The 16,107-nt window shown below is 42.7% G+C and overlaps 1 long non-coding RNA gene across 3 annotated transcripts in view; it reads left to right on the forward strand.

The window, feature by feature from the left end:
* LOC310758867 overlaps positions 1 to 1,011 on the forward strand; it is a 46,396-nt gene extending 45,385 nt beyond the window's left edge. For 2 of the 3 annotated variants that reach the window (XR_014546029.1, XR_014546030.1), the window contains exon 4: positions 258 to 1,002. This is a non-coding gene — a long non-coding RNA (uncharacterized lncRNA). Of the gene's footprint in view, positions 1 to 257 lie in introns of all 3 variants that reach the window. The other variant, XR_014546031.1, reaches the window with a different exon arrangement.
* Positions 1,012 to 16,107: the final 15,096 nt, after the last annotated feature.

A 16,107-nucleotide genomic window follows, 5' to 3' on the forward strand; every position in this document is an offset into this window, starting at 1 on the left:
TGTATTTACAACATTATATATAAGTGCCTGTTATAAACAAACTGCTATATTAACAGGCACAGCTTATAAAGTATCATTATAAAGTAATCATTCAATCAATCACTCCACTCAGAACTATCCGGGGGAGGCTGGGTGTTCGTCAAATGAAAGGCAAATGTCTGATTTGCATTCACTTTTCCAGAATGTGCCATAGAGTTGAGTTTTGCAGCGCTCTGTATCCTGAATACCAAGTGCATACCTTTTTTTATTTTTTCCAGAGACTTCACTTGGAGGCAAATGGTGAGTCAGGATATTCCTTGGGAGAAAGTGGGATTTGCAAGAAATAAGACCTCCCCTGGACTGGACCAAATGCCATATAATCCAGCATTCTGTTTTAAACATGATCAAGCCAGACGCCTCTGAAAGCAGGACCTGAAGGCAACTTTCCCTCCCTTGTTGTTTGTCACCAGCATCTGTTCTTCAGAAGTACACAAAACTTTGAACTTGGCAGTTCCATTTGGTTATCATGGCTGGTACCCATTGCTGCTCCCTCTTTTGGAAAAAAAAAAACAGTGACCATAAGCAGATCTTGTGGTACTGAATAGATTTTTTAAAAAATCAAATACAGAAATACAGTGGTACCTCAGGTTAAGTACTTAATTCATTCTGGAGGTCCGTTCTTAACCTGAAACTGTTCTTAACCTGAAGCACCACTTTAGCTAATGGGGCCTTCCGCTGCTGCTGCGCCAACGGAGCACGATTTCTGTTCTCATCCTGAAGCAAAGTTCTTAACCTGAAGCACTATTTCTGGGTTAGCAGAGTGTGTAACCTGAAGCGTATGTAACCTGAAGCGTATGTAACCCAAGGTACCACTGTAGTGTGTAGCATAGCACACAGGAAGAGGCATTAAACTCTCATTAAACTCTCTTGCGTCACAATGGATCTTCTTCTCCACAAGCTGACTTTTGCTCCAACGGAAGAATTACCATTTATCCTGATACAGGAGCACCCATACTAATTACATTTTTTAAAAGCCAGTCTGCCTTGAGAAGTGGTGAACGCTCCCTCACTGGAAGTATTTAAGCAGAAGCTGGGTGAGCATATGCCTGGGCTGCTGTCATTGTCTCCTGCACATAGCTGTCAACGTTTCCCTTTTTAAAAAAAGGGAAATTCCCTTATTCCGAATAGGATTCCTCGCAAGAAAAGGGAAAAGTTGACAGCTATGCTCCTGCATTGGGCAGGGGGTTGAGCTATAGGGTCTCCAAGGCTCTTTCCAAATGTCTGATTCTGCAACTTTATCATGCAACCATCACATGGGGGAAATGGTTGTGTAAATTGCACCTTTGTGTCTGACAAAGCCAAGATTCAGGCCGAGCAGATTATACTGAGTAATAGTTATGACAATTCATGTCATGTCCTGTGCTCAAATAACAGAGAAACTGTCTCTTGCAGTAAACCCTTCCATAGTTCTACTGGGCTAGAAAGTACACGTCCCAAGTCTGTTTAGGTGCAGAGTCAGCATAGTGTCGGTGTATCTTCAAGTCTCGGTCTCCGAAAAAGCTTATCAGTTTGGATATGCTGCTGTCCAGGTTGTGGTGAAGGTGATGTATCAAATCTTGATTGAGACGACACCATGTCAGCTTGGTGAAATGATGATGAAGTGAAAACATGACCATTTCTCCCTGTATTAAATTTCTGTAGTGATGCAGTTATATAGATACAAAGGCATATTCATATGGAACGAAAAAAGGTGGGGAGGTGTACAGCTAAATGTTCTTATGGTTAGATCAAATCTATATGTGAAATTCAGCCTCCGACTCACTGTGTCTACTCTGACATAGACCCTGGTCTATGGTGCATCTGCCTTTCCATAGATATTGCCAAAGCACACAGCGATTCCATTAGGTCACGGTACAGTTTTCTCTCAAGCTGACCTTTCACTTTTCTCAGAAAAGCAGTGTTGCTTTTCAGCATGCAGCTGCTGAAACCTTTCTCCTTGGTAGTTAGGATATTTATGAACTTTCCATGTATTGCAGCAGCTTAGCAAATATCTTACACCTGAAAAGCAATGTGCAACCATATTTCAGCTTGGTGCAGGGATTGCCAATTTCGTGTTCCGCTGAAATTATTAGACTATGACTCCCATCATCCCTGACCACTGGCCATCCTGACTAGGGTTGATGGAAGTCCAACACATCTGGAGAGACAACCGATTGACTACTCCTGGCTTAATAGATGACATTAACAGCCTCTCTCTTCTATGTAAGCTCTCTCCATGTGTGTCTATGTGGAACATCATGGTGGCCTTCCATGGACCCTCCTCACAATATGAGGTGCAAAAGGTAGTTTCAGGATGAGGGCCTTCAGTGGCAGCAGCATAATTGTGGAATGCTTTCATCTGAGAGGCTCACCTGGAACCTACCTTGATGTCATTTCAGTGCCAAGCAAATATATTTTGATTTCCCCAGGTCTTTCAATCTGTTGTAGCCTGATTTTTTTTTTAAAAAAAAAATCTACCAAGTGATTTCATGCTGCTTCTTGTTTTGCCAGATCTAGTATGTAAACATATTCATCAATATTTGCTTGATTAAAGCTGTTGTATTCCAAGTAAGCTCCTAGGAGAATGATTTTGTGTTAGTGTTTGTGGAAAGACGGCATACAAATAAAATGACGATGAAGATGATGGTGATGAATTGCCCATGTATAGTGTAATTCAACCAGGGAAAGTGCAGAAGAGCCCTTATGTCACCATGAGATAGCAAAATACGGTATTATGCAACTCTATTCTTAGCCCCAAGTTACTTAAAACTAAACTTCACTGAGTTCAACCAGAGCCTTCCAGAGAGTTAACAAATATATTTTCAGTACCAAATAGACTATATTGGTTTAAAGTTATTGCTAGTTTATCTTCCATTACACATCCGTAGGATATTTGTTAGTTTTACTAACTCTGCCACATACAAGATTCTAAATTCCAGTGGTAATTGGTTGGGTTGCAAGATTTAATTAGTAGATTAATCAGGCAAAATGTCTCAAAAAGGAACATGTGTTAAGATTTTTCTAGTATTCAGATTTATTTAAATATAATCAATTAATCAATTAAAAGGCAGGTGATTAATGAATGAACAAAATCTAATCAACTGACAGCCATAGTAATTTGGGAACATTTTGTCTGGAGGTTATCTCTAACAGTGCAGCAGTCAATATATTCATGATTAATTCTACCTCTTCAGTCTCAACTGAGGAAGTAGACCTTTACGAGGCCATGTTAACAGTGGTTACCTAAGCAACAAAAAGCCACAGTCACAAAATTTTAATCTAATTCCTCAAATAGAGGGGTGTCTATGTTACAGCTCCATCTGAAGCACCATTATTTTTGTAAATGGTGTCCATGGCACTAGGAATAGGCATTAATGATTGGCTGGGATGCTGTTTCGGAAATTTAGCACAGCCTGGGAGCTCAGAGTGCTCAACACTTTCCAACTGCAGTTAATCAAGCACTGGCATCAATTCCTCTACTAAAGAGGAATGACAATAGCTTTCAACTGCTCCTAGTTATCAGAAGCATCCTAATAAAAGCCGTGTGCCGTTCCATCGCACTCTCCTGTCAGTCACAAGTGCCATCTAGAAGCAGAAGCCAGGATTGTGCTATGTAGATAAGAACATGTTTAATTCTCTGTGGGTGGGACTCCAGGATAAGGGAAGAAGTGTGCCTCCCCTATGTCCTTTGGTGTCACTGTGGACATAAGCAAATGGTTGCCATTCACAGCAGTATCCAAAAGTGAAGCATTGCACTCTAAGACACTGTTCCTGTCCAGGCAAAGCCTGCCTCCAGCTTCTGACCAGTGTTGGCTCTGGGTTTGGGGGGCATTTCGGCAAGAAACCTTCGAGGGCCTCTTGTCCCTGAGTAGCCCACTTCCTCTTCAACAGTGTTGCTACTCCCTAGTCATTTGTCCTGTCCCTCTGAGCCAAATCTGTGCCACCACACAGAGGGAGCGGTCAAGATAAGCAAAGGCAATTGCCACTTATCTAGAAGAACAAATCTTGCTGAGGAAGGATCAGCATGGCTTCCACAAACATAATTTTTTAGAAATAACTAATATTTTAATAGATATTTGAGCATTTCAGTAAGCATGTGGATAGGGGTTATCCAGTAGATGCTGTATACTTGGACATTCAAAAATGTCCAAGCTTTTGATACAGTCTCTCACCAAAGACTAATGAGCAAGCTTAAAGCCTTGGGATAAGAGGATAGGTCATTTTATGGGTCAGTAACTGGTTAAAGAGCTGGAAGCAGAAAGCAAGAATAAACGGGAAGTTCTCATAATAGGAGGACATAAAAATGGGGTCACCTGAGAATTTGTATGGAAATTGTGGCTCTGTCAGGGAAATAAGAGTCTCTTAACAACTAGCACCCTTAAGTAACTACAGATCCCAAGTTTCTTAGGCGGAAGCCATGACTGTGGTATGAGACTGCTTTAAACCTACAGTGCAGATGGGAACTGACCCAGAAGTGAGTCTTATTTACTGTTGTGTTCTAACTTGGACTTCTAGATTCATCTGATGTGTAGCTTCTGCAGTCCCATTAGTGGACCTTATCTATAATCTAGGAGCCATTCTTGGATGGGGAACCTGTGGCTGCAAGAATGTTATGGGGCTCTCAGTTATCCCTATGCCTTGGCCACTCTGCCTGGGCCTGACAGACCTTAAGAGCTCCAAAACATCTAAAGTGCCATAGGTTCCCCAACCCTACTAGAGACTTAGCAAAGCCAGAGGATTCTTCTTTTTTTGTTAACTATAGCAAAGAAAGGTGGACTTTCTAAGGTTTGCATTGCATTCGTACATGAACATGAAAACAACAGTAAACCCTCAACTGCACAGAATATTCTGCACACTTTGGCCAGTTCCTTTCTGCTCAAGGCGATTCTTTTCCAGATCATGCACTGAGAGATATCTGCTCATGAAGCATACAGCTACTTTAAGTTGTCAGAATAAATGGGTGATCCTTTCAAGTGCTGTCAATCCACTTGGCTTATTAACATCACCAGGGGCACTGAGTTTAGCTTAGCACAGGAGTTCTTCTATCTTCTGTGGAGGGGGCCATCTAGTGAATTTTGTCCTTTTGCATAATCATTCTGTTGGAGTGGGCCTCGCAAGCCACGTAATTCTACTCAATGCTAGAAGTACAGGAGAGCCAGAGCATTCCCATGATGACTGTCAAGCCTCCACTGGAAGACCTCCAGCAAGGGAGAGACAACCACCCCTCTAGGTAATTGTTGAGCTGCTCTTACTGTCAAGATGTTTTCCTCAATGTTCAACAAAAAGCTGGCATCCTTTAACTTAAGCCTATTAGCTCTAGTCCTGCCTTCTGGGGCACCAGAGAACAAGTATTTCTATGTGACAGCCCTGTTAGAATTCCTGCTCCATGATTGCAGTCAAGGGATTGTTGTCTTTCACATGACGGTATATGTTTTGACTCCACAGAGTGCAAAGTGACGGAGACAGAATGTTTGTGTTACTGTGTTCCGTGAAGTGGGATTGTTGTCCTTTGTTCTTTCTCTTTGCTGTCTGAAGCTAGAGAGAGAGGGAGCCATGTTGCAGTGCTCCGTGTGTGTTTATATTTAAATAAAGTAGATTAGCCAAAATGCTGAGTTGCTGAGGTCTGTTACGCAAGCTGCAAAGACTCTGCGGATCCCTAAGTGTGCCGGTGTCTGTTGGCATATAGCTCCCGAATGAGCGACCAGGAGGGAGAGAACATGCCAGTCGGGCATATGTCTCTACCAGGGTCATACTTGAGTGTAGGATGAGCTCCTGACAAGCCCTTCAGATCTTCGAAGTGTGCTGTTGCCATGTGAAAGAAAAGATAAATGAAAAGTACTTCTTCATGTAGCACAGTGTTAAACTATGGAACTTGCTCCCACAGGAGGCATTGATGCCCACCAACTTAGATACTGGACAAATAATTCATGGAGGATAAAGCCTATCAATGGCTACCAGCCGTGATGGCCATGATTTGCCTCCATGATCAGAGGCAGTAATATTTCTGTATACCAGTTGCTGGAAACTACACAAGGGGGAATGCTCTTATTCTTGGGTCCTGCTTGCAGATTTCCCACAGGCACCTGGTTCTTATGCTCATGTTCCCCTGCAGTTTTTTTTTCTTTTCCAGAATAAGCATACAGTACATGGTTCAAGGGACGCGGGTGATGCTGTGGTCTAAACCACAGAGCCTAGGGCTTGCTGATCAGAAGGTTGGAGGTTCGAATCCCCGCAATGGGTGAGCTCCCGTTGCTCGGTCCCTGCTCCTGCTAACCTAGCAGTTCGAAAGCACGTCAAAGTGCAAGTAGATAAATACCGTATTTTTTGCACCATAACACTCACTTTTTTCCTCCTAGAAAGTAAGGGGAAATGTCTGTGCGTGTTATGGAGGAAATGCCCACGGGTGGCATGCCTACGGATTTTCCTCTTATAAAAACTACGTGCGTGTTATGGTCAGGTGCGTGTTATAGAGCGAAAAATACGGTAGGTACCGCTCTGGTGGGAAGGTAAACGGCATTTCCGTGCGCTGCTCTGGTTCGCCAGAAGTAGCTTAGTCATGCTGGCCACATGACCCAGAAGCTGTACGCCGGCTCCCTCGGCCAGTAAAGCGAGATGAGCACCGCAAGCTGAGTCGTCCACGACTGGATCTAATGGTCAGGGGTCCCTTTACCTTTACATGGTTCCTTCAACCTTTCCTCGTAGGGCAGGGATGGCATAACCTCCAGATATTGTTAGATGCCAATTCCCATCAGCCTCAGAGAACATGGCCTATTGTAGGAGATGATGTCCAGCAACATCTGTTGGCTGTTAAGAACATAAGAAGAGCCTGCTGGATCAGGCCAATGGCCCATCTAGTCCAGCATCCTGTTCTCACAGTGGCCAAACAAATACCTGCATGCAAGAAGGATCTGAGCACAATAGCACTCTCCCTCCTGCAGTTTCCATCAACTAGTATTCAGTTATCATAGGTCTTCACCGCACTGCCTGATCCCCACCTCCCAAATTCAGCATTTAGCATGATCACCATTTGACTTCCGCCTGTAAAGATCTATGAAAACTCAGACTGAATTTTGGAGTGCAAACTTGCTGTTGGTTTACAAATGAAATGACTGCCATACGTGCTCAGAGGGTTGCTACAGGGTTCACTCAAGATCAGCAGTATTTTTATCCACATCTACCACCACCATTGTAATAACTATTGCTACAAATTTCACACATTCACTTGCTCAGCTGAATCACTGGATGTGGATCACTTGGGCTGATGTAATGAATTGTGGCTGGCTGGGTTGGAAGACAATGAACCTTGCCTGCTAATTTTACGATCATCTAACCCTAAATGGTTATAATGTAGACATCTTCAACCAGAAAAAGTTCCGAGATAAAATCCAAACCAGGCAGAAAGTCATAATATTTATACTGCAAAATACAGTAAAATGGCCCCATAATCCACTTCTATCAGTAGCACAGACTACAGTAATGCTTGAGATTATGGTATCTCATTTCTAGATATACTGAAGGGAACTTCTCTTGGAAAATCTCTCTGTTATCATAGAATTATTGAACAGGTAGCAGCTTTCAACAGAATGTCAAAACCAGCTTGTCTAAATCAATGTAACTGTGAAATAACTTAGGGAAAGAAAATCTTTGTGTCAACTAGCATCACCCCAGCGAGTGCACCCATGGGCATCTTCTAAAGCCATCTGGGTGGAATGGAGAGAAATAATCTTATACCGCAACAGTTGGGCACCATATAAAGAGTCCACAAAGATATGATCTGCAGTGCCTGTCCTAGCCAAAAGAAGAAAGACATTCGCTTACATCTTAATTTGGGTGCATAGAGATCACAGGCCCAGTGGGTTTTAAGATCTCTTGCAGAAGAACTGAGAAAATGTCAACATATTGCAGAGCGTTAAATTAACACACACCTCATGCATCAGGGCAGTACTCTGGGCCATAGGTCCAGGGCCCACACGGCAGAAAGGGCAGGAGGACCCTTTGCTGACTTGTTTACCATATTTTGAAGTACAGTGGTACCTCGGGTTACATACACTTCATGTTACATATACTTCAGGTTACAGACTCCACTAACCCAGAAATAGTGCTTCAGGTTAAGAGCTTTGCTTCAGGATGAGAACAGAAATCGTGCTCCGGCGGCACAGTGGCAGCAGGAGGCCCCATTAGCTAAAGCGGTGCTTCAGGTTAAGAACAGTTTCAGGTTAAGAACGGACCTCCGGAACGAATTAAGTACTTAACCTGAGGTACCACTGTAAGTGAAGTTATAAATATTACCCAGCATCTGTGAAAGGGGCAAATTCCTTGCCAGGGAGACATAGGAAATGAACCAGAAACAAAACGGCTGATACCATAACACCATTCTACAAATCTGTGGCATTTGGGATATTGCGTACCCTAGGACAGCTCGAAAAAGGATACTGTAGGGTGGGGAAAGATTCAGCAAAGGGCAACCAAATGATGATGAGGGTGGAGCAACTCCACTATGCGGAAAGGTTCCTACATTTGGGGCTTTTTCATTTAGAGAAAAGGCAAGAAAGAGGTGACATGACAGAAGGGTGCAAAATCATGCATGGCATAGGGAAAGTGGGCCAAGAAAAAACTTTCTTCCTCTCTCACAAACTAGAACTCGTGGAAATCCAATGAAGCTGATTTGTGGAAGAAGGACAGACAGAAGTAAGTACAGTGGTATCATGGGTTAAGTACTTAATTCATTCCGGAGGTCCGTTCTTAACCTGAAACTATTCTTAACCTGAAGCACCACTTTAGCTAATGGGGCCTCCAGCTGCTGCCGCACCACCAGAGCATGATTTCTGTTCTCATCCTGAAGCAAAGTTCTTAACCCAAGGTACTATTTCTGGGTTAGCGGAGTCTGTAACCTGAAGTATATGTAACCTGAGGTACCACTGTACTTCTCCATACGGCACATAGCTAAACTATGGAATTCACTTCCACAAAATGTAACGGCCACCAGCTTGGATGGCTTGCAAGGAGGACTAGACAAGTGCATGGAGGAGAAGGCCATTGATGAAGAAGAAGTAGAAGAGTTTGGATTTGATATCCCGCTTTATCACTACCCGAAGGAGTCTCAAAGCAGCTAACATTCTCCTTTCCCTTCCTCCCCCACAACAAACACTCTGTGAGGTGAGTGGGGCTGAGAGACTTCAAAGAAGTGTGACTGGCCCAAGGTCACCCAGCAGCTGCATGTGGAGGAGCGGGGAAGCGAACCCGGTTCACCAGATTACGAGTCTACCGCTCTTAACCACTACACCACACTGATTCCATTGATGACTGTGTTGTACATCCACAGTCAGAGGCACTGTGCCTCAGTACCAGTTGCTGGTAGTTGCAGGATCGGGGAGCTCTGTTGCACTCAAGGTCCTGCCTGTGGGTTTCCCATAGGCATCTGGTTGTGAGATTAGGATGCTGGACTAGATGAACCACTGGTGTTATCCAGCAACTGAACCAAAGGCTAGGTGGAGCATTGGACATGGAGTGGCTTTATGAACTTAGGAAGCCGCCTTCTGGTGAGTCAGGCCTTCAGTTCATCTAGCTCACTACTGACTACGCTGATTGGCAATGGCTCTCCAGGGTTGGGCTCTCTCAGCCCAACTAGAGATGCCAGGGAGTGAATTAAGGACAGCAGATGCTCTGAAACTCAGCTACATGTCTTCTCCGTTATGTGTTCCTGCTGTGAGAAATGGTCGGACTCTGCTGGAGGGAGAAGGGGTAAGCAGTGGTGGTGCTGAGAGAAGGCTGGAAGGGGACTTTATGTGATTTGCAGATCCAAGTGTTTCTACAAAAGTTCCTTGGCCTAAACGAAACCTTTACTCATTGCATCATTATTACACACACACACATACACTAAAGGTTAAAAAAACGCTAATGGACTCATTGTGTTGCAATAGTGGGGAAGTGACTATCATGTGCTTGAAATTCTGGCAGCTCCTTTGTTCGTTGCATGTTAACAATCATAATAGAGAGCTTAGAAATGAAATGATACGGCATCAGATCACAGAATATTTCATTCAAGGAAAATTCATTTATTTACGCTTCCATCCACCAACTCTCCATCAGCACAAAATAGTCAGGTGGCTAGCGCCCCCCCTGCCCCTCCCCACACGTAAGAGCACACAGCCATTTTCAACCTGCTGTGTACTGCATGAAAAACAGCACATCTCCAGCTGAGAAGCACAGACGTGCTGGAAAACAACTGTATTCTTTGTTAATTTGCAGGTTTAGAATCAATTAATATGTTGTGATGTAGTTCCTTCTCTCTTTTTTTTTAAGGGTAAGCATTCATCCCATAAGGATTCCCATGGTTTCAGACTAGAACACCCGTTTTTTAACATACACACGATAAAATGAATGATCTTTCCCTTCCTTTTATTATTATTATAATTGAAAGCAATACTTTGGAAAACTCATATTGCTAGCCTTAACTGAAATGTTTATTCAGGTTGATATGGACAGGCAGTGTACTCTAGCAAGCAACAAAGGAGCATCATTCTAATGTTTAACATTACATTCATGGCTTGACGGTTCGTCTGTAGCCCGGCTAGGATATTTGCTATGCAGAGACACGTGCTTTTCCTGTGCAGCCTGGCTGACAGACACTAGAAATTAAGATGGTGCTGTGAGCAATTCTAATGGATCTTAATCTATCCATGGACTGTGGTTGCAGCTATAAAAAAAATGCACTGGATAGGGAGAAAGGAAGACCATCTTGTTGCTCTTGAGTGACCTCTTCCAATGCAGAAGATAGGCCTTATCTACTCCGGGCACTGGAGAAATGAAATGAAATGAAATGAAGTACAGTGCAATCTCATTTATCCGAATGGCCTGGGGGACATCCAATCCATTCCAGACTTTGGGGGTAAACAGGGACACTATTTACATAAGGACACATCAGTGTGGCAAGACCCACCAGGCAATAGAAGGAAGCTGGGGGTGGGGGAGGAACAGCCAGGACTAGCAGCCAGGACTATGATGCATGGTCACATATGTTAATAGATGCTATTTATAATTGCTACCCGAAATTTATTATTTATCTAGCTAGCTACTATAAATAGATCTTATTTTGTGCCCATCAATGTATAAGATCATGCATATTCAGAAGGCAGAGGGCCAATGTCATATATGGCAACAGCTGCTAGCGTTGCAAATACAATATACCATTCATTTCCGTGTGCTTTTTCAAGAGATTGTGCTCCACATCTCCAACGAGCTTCTCCTCATTATATTAATGAAATATGTTGTGAAGAGCTAGCAGGAAATGGTAGCAGGTGTGTTTCCATCCTAGATATGTTTACTCTTATTGGCCTCTCCTTCTGGCCTAATGACAACAACATTTAACGCTCCCAATGCAGCTTCCCTGGTTTTTTTTTTACCTTTCGACATCGAAAACGCCAATTACTGCCACACTGCATTCTTTGCACGTTATTTGCCAGAAATCATGGCAGGTTATGCAATGTCATGTTGCTTTATATGACACAGCATAACAGAAGGTGGCATGGCGCAGGGCAGCCAGGAGTGTAATTGTTCCGCTTGAGCTGCATGGGGTCAGGAGGAATTTAATTAGTTTCTCATAACGAAGCTTTGTGTGTAATGTCAGATGTGTGCTTGGGACTTTGAAATTTCTACCTTCCGTCGCACAAGATCTGCCTTCAAAGGACAATCCAAAAATATATATTCCCCATGGAGAAACCAAAGTCGAAGGCCACAGTCCTGCGCACACTTACTTGGAAGTAAGTCCCACGGAAATCAGCGAGCCTTACCTCAGAGTAGGCATGGGTGGAATTGCACTGGGTAGACGTGGGATAATATGTATCTGGAAGGCAGATGCTGAAAGGAACATTTAGCTAAGCAATGTTAATATCTAGCCAATCTGCTTAAATGCTGCACTCAGAATAGATAAGGTCTATGTTCCACTTAAAATACTAACAACATAAAAGGAGTTTTGCTGGGTCAGGTCAGGAACCAATCTAGCACAGCACTGGGCTCTTAGGTGTCCATGGGTTCCACAAGTAGAACCTGAACGCAACAGATAATTTTCTTAGAATTATTCTTCATTTGCTTATAATATATACATATACTTTTACATAAGTGTCTGTTTATGCATGTGTATCTTTGTGTGTTTAGATAGATAGATGATAGATAGACAGATAGATGATCGATAGATAGATTAGATAGATAGATAGATGATAGATAGATAGATAGATAGATAGATGGCAGATAGATGCCACAAGGGTCATCTTGTCTAACCCCCTCCAATACAAGACACTTTTACCCAATGTGGGGCGTTTGTCCACAGACTGTGGCCAGCATAACTAAACCGCTTCTGGCACAATGGGACACTGTGATGGAAACCAGAGTGCATGGAAATGCCGTTTACCTTCCTGCCACAGTGGTACCTATTTATCTATTTGCACTGGCGTGCTTTCGAACTGCTAGGTTGGCAGGAGCTGGGACAGAGCAACGGGCGCTCACCCCATCGCGGGGATTTGAACCGCCAACCTTCTGATCAGCAAGCCCAAGAGGCTCCAGTGCCACAGCGCCACCCTCCAAGTCAGTCAGTAGCCTGTGGCCACTGAGCACGTTCAGTCCTCACTCAGCTGTTTTGCAGGTTCTCTCTCCTCCTAAGATTGTGTATCCTTTTCAAAACATCAGGATTTCTCCAAGCCTGGTGTTACCACCTCCTTGGGTAGAGGTGGTGCCATTTTGACAGCATAAGCAATGACACTCAGAGCCTGGAGATGGGAAACATAGGGTGTGTTTGTCTACAAAGAAGACTCAAAGAACTGAGTTTTACAGCACCCCTTTTTGTTTTATAGATAAGCACAGAGACGAGAAAGCGCCGCTTCCTCAAGAGTACTGAACTGAGATGCCATGCCATGTAAAAGAAAGGAAAAGAAGAATTAAGAATGCCTTCTGGGCGTGATATCAATTGAACACTCACTTTAGACCACTTGGTTAGAAACCCCAAACTTCACAGTAAAATTCAATAGTGTAACAAATAATTTGTCACCGGTGGGAAAGAAAAAGGCCAGTGAAAAGATGGCTCCCTATCTTTTCAAGAGAAAAAGAGAGAGAGAGAGAGAGAGCTGTAGCCAACTGGATTTATTTATAATAATATTATTTGGTAGCAAGGAACGTACCGTGGCTGAATGTAAAAAAGTATATTTTTGATGAGTTAAAGAGATTAAGAAAAATCAGGCAGATTTTGACAGAGAACGGTGTGTAAATGAGAGGCGTTATCGAGCCAAATCTGGCAGCTCCATTTTTGTTATGGTGAAAAATATCAGTATTATTTACTAAGAAGATTAGGCCTGAATTGGAAGAGAGGCTGGTTGTTGTGTGGAGATTGAGATAAGATAAAGGATTTTACCTTCTATACGCAAGCCAAATGCAATCCACACAGGCTTGTTATCTCCAGCTCAGGCCTAGCAGAGGTATATTAAGATGTACATTGTAATTACCAGTGGCAGGAGTAGATTTCATAAAGACTGTTTTAAAACCCTTAGAAAATTCTGCTCTTTAATTATATAGCTTTGGGGGGAAAATTTGTTAGTTAATTGCAATAGGGGGAAAAAATTAAACCTAATATTTGAAAATGATTCTTACAGGGAAAGCTCATACAGTGCAAGACATCTTTTTGCCTGATCTGTACTTGTTTTGCAGTTTCGCTTCCTTTTGGCAGTGGAACGGCAGACAATTGAGAATGCTAAATGCTTTTGCGTCCCCCTCCCCTGCTATCCAGAATGCAAGATTAGCAAGGATTGAGGGGGAAGTGGGGGGTAAATCCTCTTTCCATGACATAATTAATTAGTTCCAAAAATGAGCAGCATGCTCACAAATCATTCATGGACACCAGGGATGGGTCCTTCTCCCTTGTGTGCTTAGGTGGTGGATGGTACGGGAATTATTCTTAGATACTTCAGAAATACGTACTGTTGAAGGGCAAATCTTGAAAACTGTGCATGAATGGATACTTACACCAAAGCTTATCCACTGTGTTCCTGGGCTACATAAGAAGTCTAAGATGGAGACTGTCAATACTTTGATCCTGAGCATGTTTACCTGGAAATGACTCCTGTTTGAAATCACAGTATTTTTAGACCGAGATATAAGTCAAGCAGCAAGACCAGCCTCCCCTGCTTATCTTACCACTTGCCATTTTGTGAAATGTCAGCATACTGGAAACTGCAGGTCTTCGTGGGCTGAGGCATACATCCTGCTTGCCTCTCTGTCAAGAAGTTGACAGGTGACATTCTACTACGGATAGGTGAATCTGTGAATTTGAGTTTCTCTCAGTTTCACTCATTTCCCATCTCCAGTTCTTCACATTTCCACATCAGTTTGCAACTATTAATATTTTTAAGTCCTCGTGAAACATTTTTGTGCGAATTTCTCCTAATAGACCCGTGTTTGTATGCCTTATTTTCTTACATACACCTTTTTTTTTTGCCAAGCAATTGCAAATAGGCCCCCATAACGGTTCAAGCTATAGGGCTCCCAAAATGTAGGTCCGCCACTGCTGATACCCAACTTAAAACAACTCAGTGAAGAATATTCTTCTATAAATTCTTAAGTGCGTTGTTTTAACTTCTAGCTAAGGAACAGTGATCCATCTTATTTTACATGAGAGCCTGTTATGCATGTATGCATAAATCATGTTCCAACATTGTCAATGTTTTTTAAAATGGTTTGGTGGTCACAGACAAATGCAATATTCCAGGTTGTCTTTCTATCATTTCGTATGCAAGACATTAAACTATTCTGAAACGTACAAAGGATCTACGCGATAATTAAATAACAATAATAATGAGGTCATTAGCTTTGAAGGGTGGATTATTTATTAAAGTTTGGCTTTATTGAGGACGTCTTTTCGCTGGAAATCTCTGGTTTCAAGTGGTTTTTAATTAGCAGAAATCTGTTGGTGTGGCATTTTCCATGCATATATCCCATACGGAGGTGACAGTTTGCATATGAAAGTTTTGATTAAAACTCTGTTAGGTCCTTTCTTGCGTTTTAATGTTAAATAGGTGCATTTTAACATGGTTTCATTTGCCCTTGGGTAACCCGACTGGGGCATCAAGTACAGTCACTATTGAAAATGGTTAATAACAGAATTCAGGTTACATCAAAATTCAGTTAGCATTAGGGAAATGGACAGTCAGTTTTGGAGGCTACCCCAAGGGCAATAGGTTGCTTTGGATCTGCCTCTCTGAGGATGGAGATTAAGACCTGCCGTCAACAAGGACATCCAATCCCATCCATCCCTATTCCACTGCTGTGGAAACTTCTATGGACCTTAATTTACCAGCCTAGGGGCTTCTACATCGGGCCAAAGAGAGAAATGCTATGGATGGGTTCTGGAACCAAACAAAGAACCCTTAGCCTTCCAATTCCAACACATACATAAAACAGGGAGAAGTCTGTTCATCAGCCTTTTGTTCTCTCTCTACTCACTGCATTTGGATTGCTCTGCCTGTGAATATGAGGCATGAGGCATATACATCAAAAAAGATACAGTGGTACCTCGGGTTACAGACGCTTCAGGTTACAGATGCTTCAGGTTACAGACACCCCTAACCCAGAAATAGTACTTCGGGTTAAGAACTTTGCTTCAGGATGAGAACAGAAATCGAGCGGCGGCAGTGGGAGGCCCCATTAGCTGAAGTGGTACCTCAGGTTAAGAACAGTTTCAGGTTAAGAACGGACCTCCAGAATGAATTAAGTTCTTAACCCAAGGTACCACTGTATTATGGTTTGTGGGGGTGGGTTGTATTCTACATCAATAAGCATTCCATATTTTCCATGATATCTGTATTCTTTGCCAGAATATCTTCTGCAATCACACTTCACCTCACAGTCAGTAACATCTTTGCTTCCAGAGCACTCATTTGGAATTTTGAATGTCTGCTGTTCCATTGTGCACCAAAACCACTGAAGCGTTAATACTATGAAAACCATAAGGCAGTGCGACGGTAGTGAAAATATATACGTAATGGCATCTGCATTCTAAATTAAACGGAACCACTGAGAAAATAGCTAAGTACAGGATTTCATGAGCAA

This window comes from Podarcis filfolensis (genome assembly GCF_964270895.1).
Source record: "Podarcis filfolensis genome assembly, chromosome: 3".
NCBI classification, from domain to species: Eukaryota; Metazoa; Chordata; class Lepidosauria; order Squamata; family Lacertidae; genus Podarcis; species Podarcis filfolensis.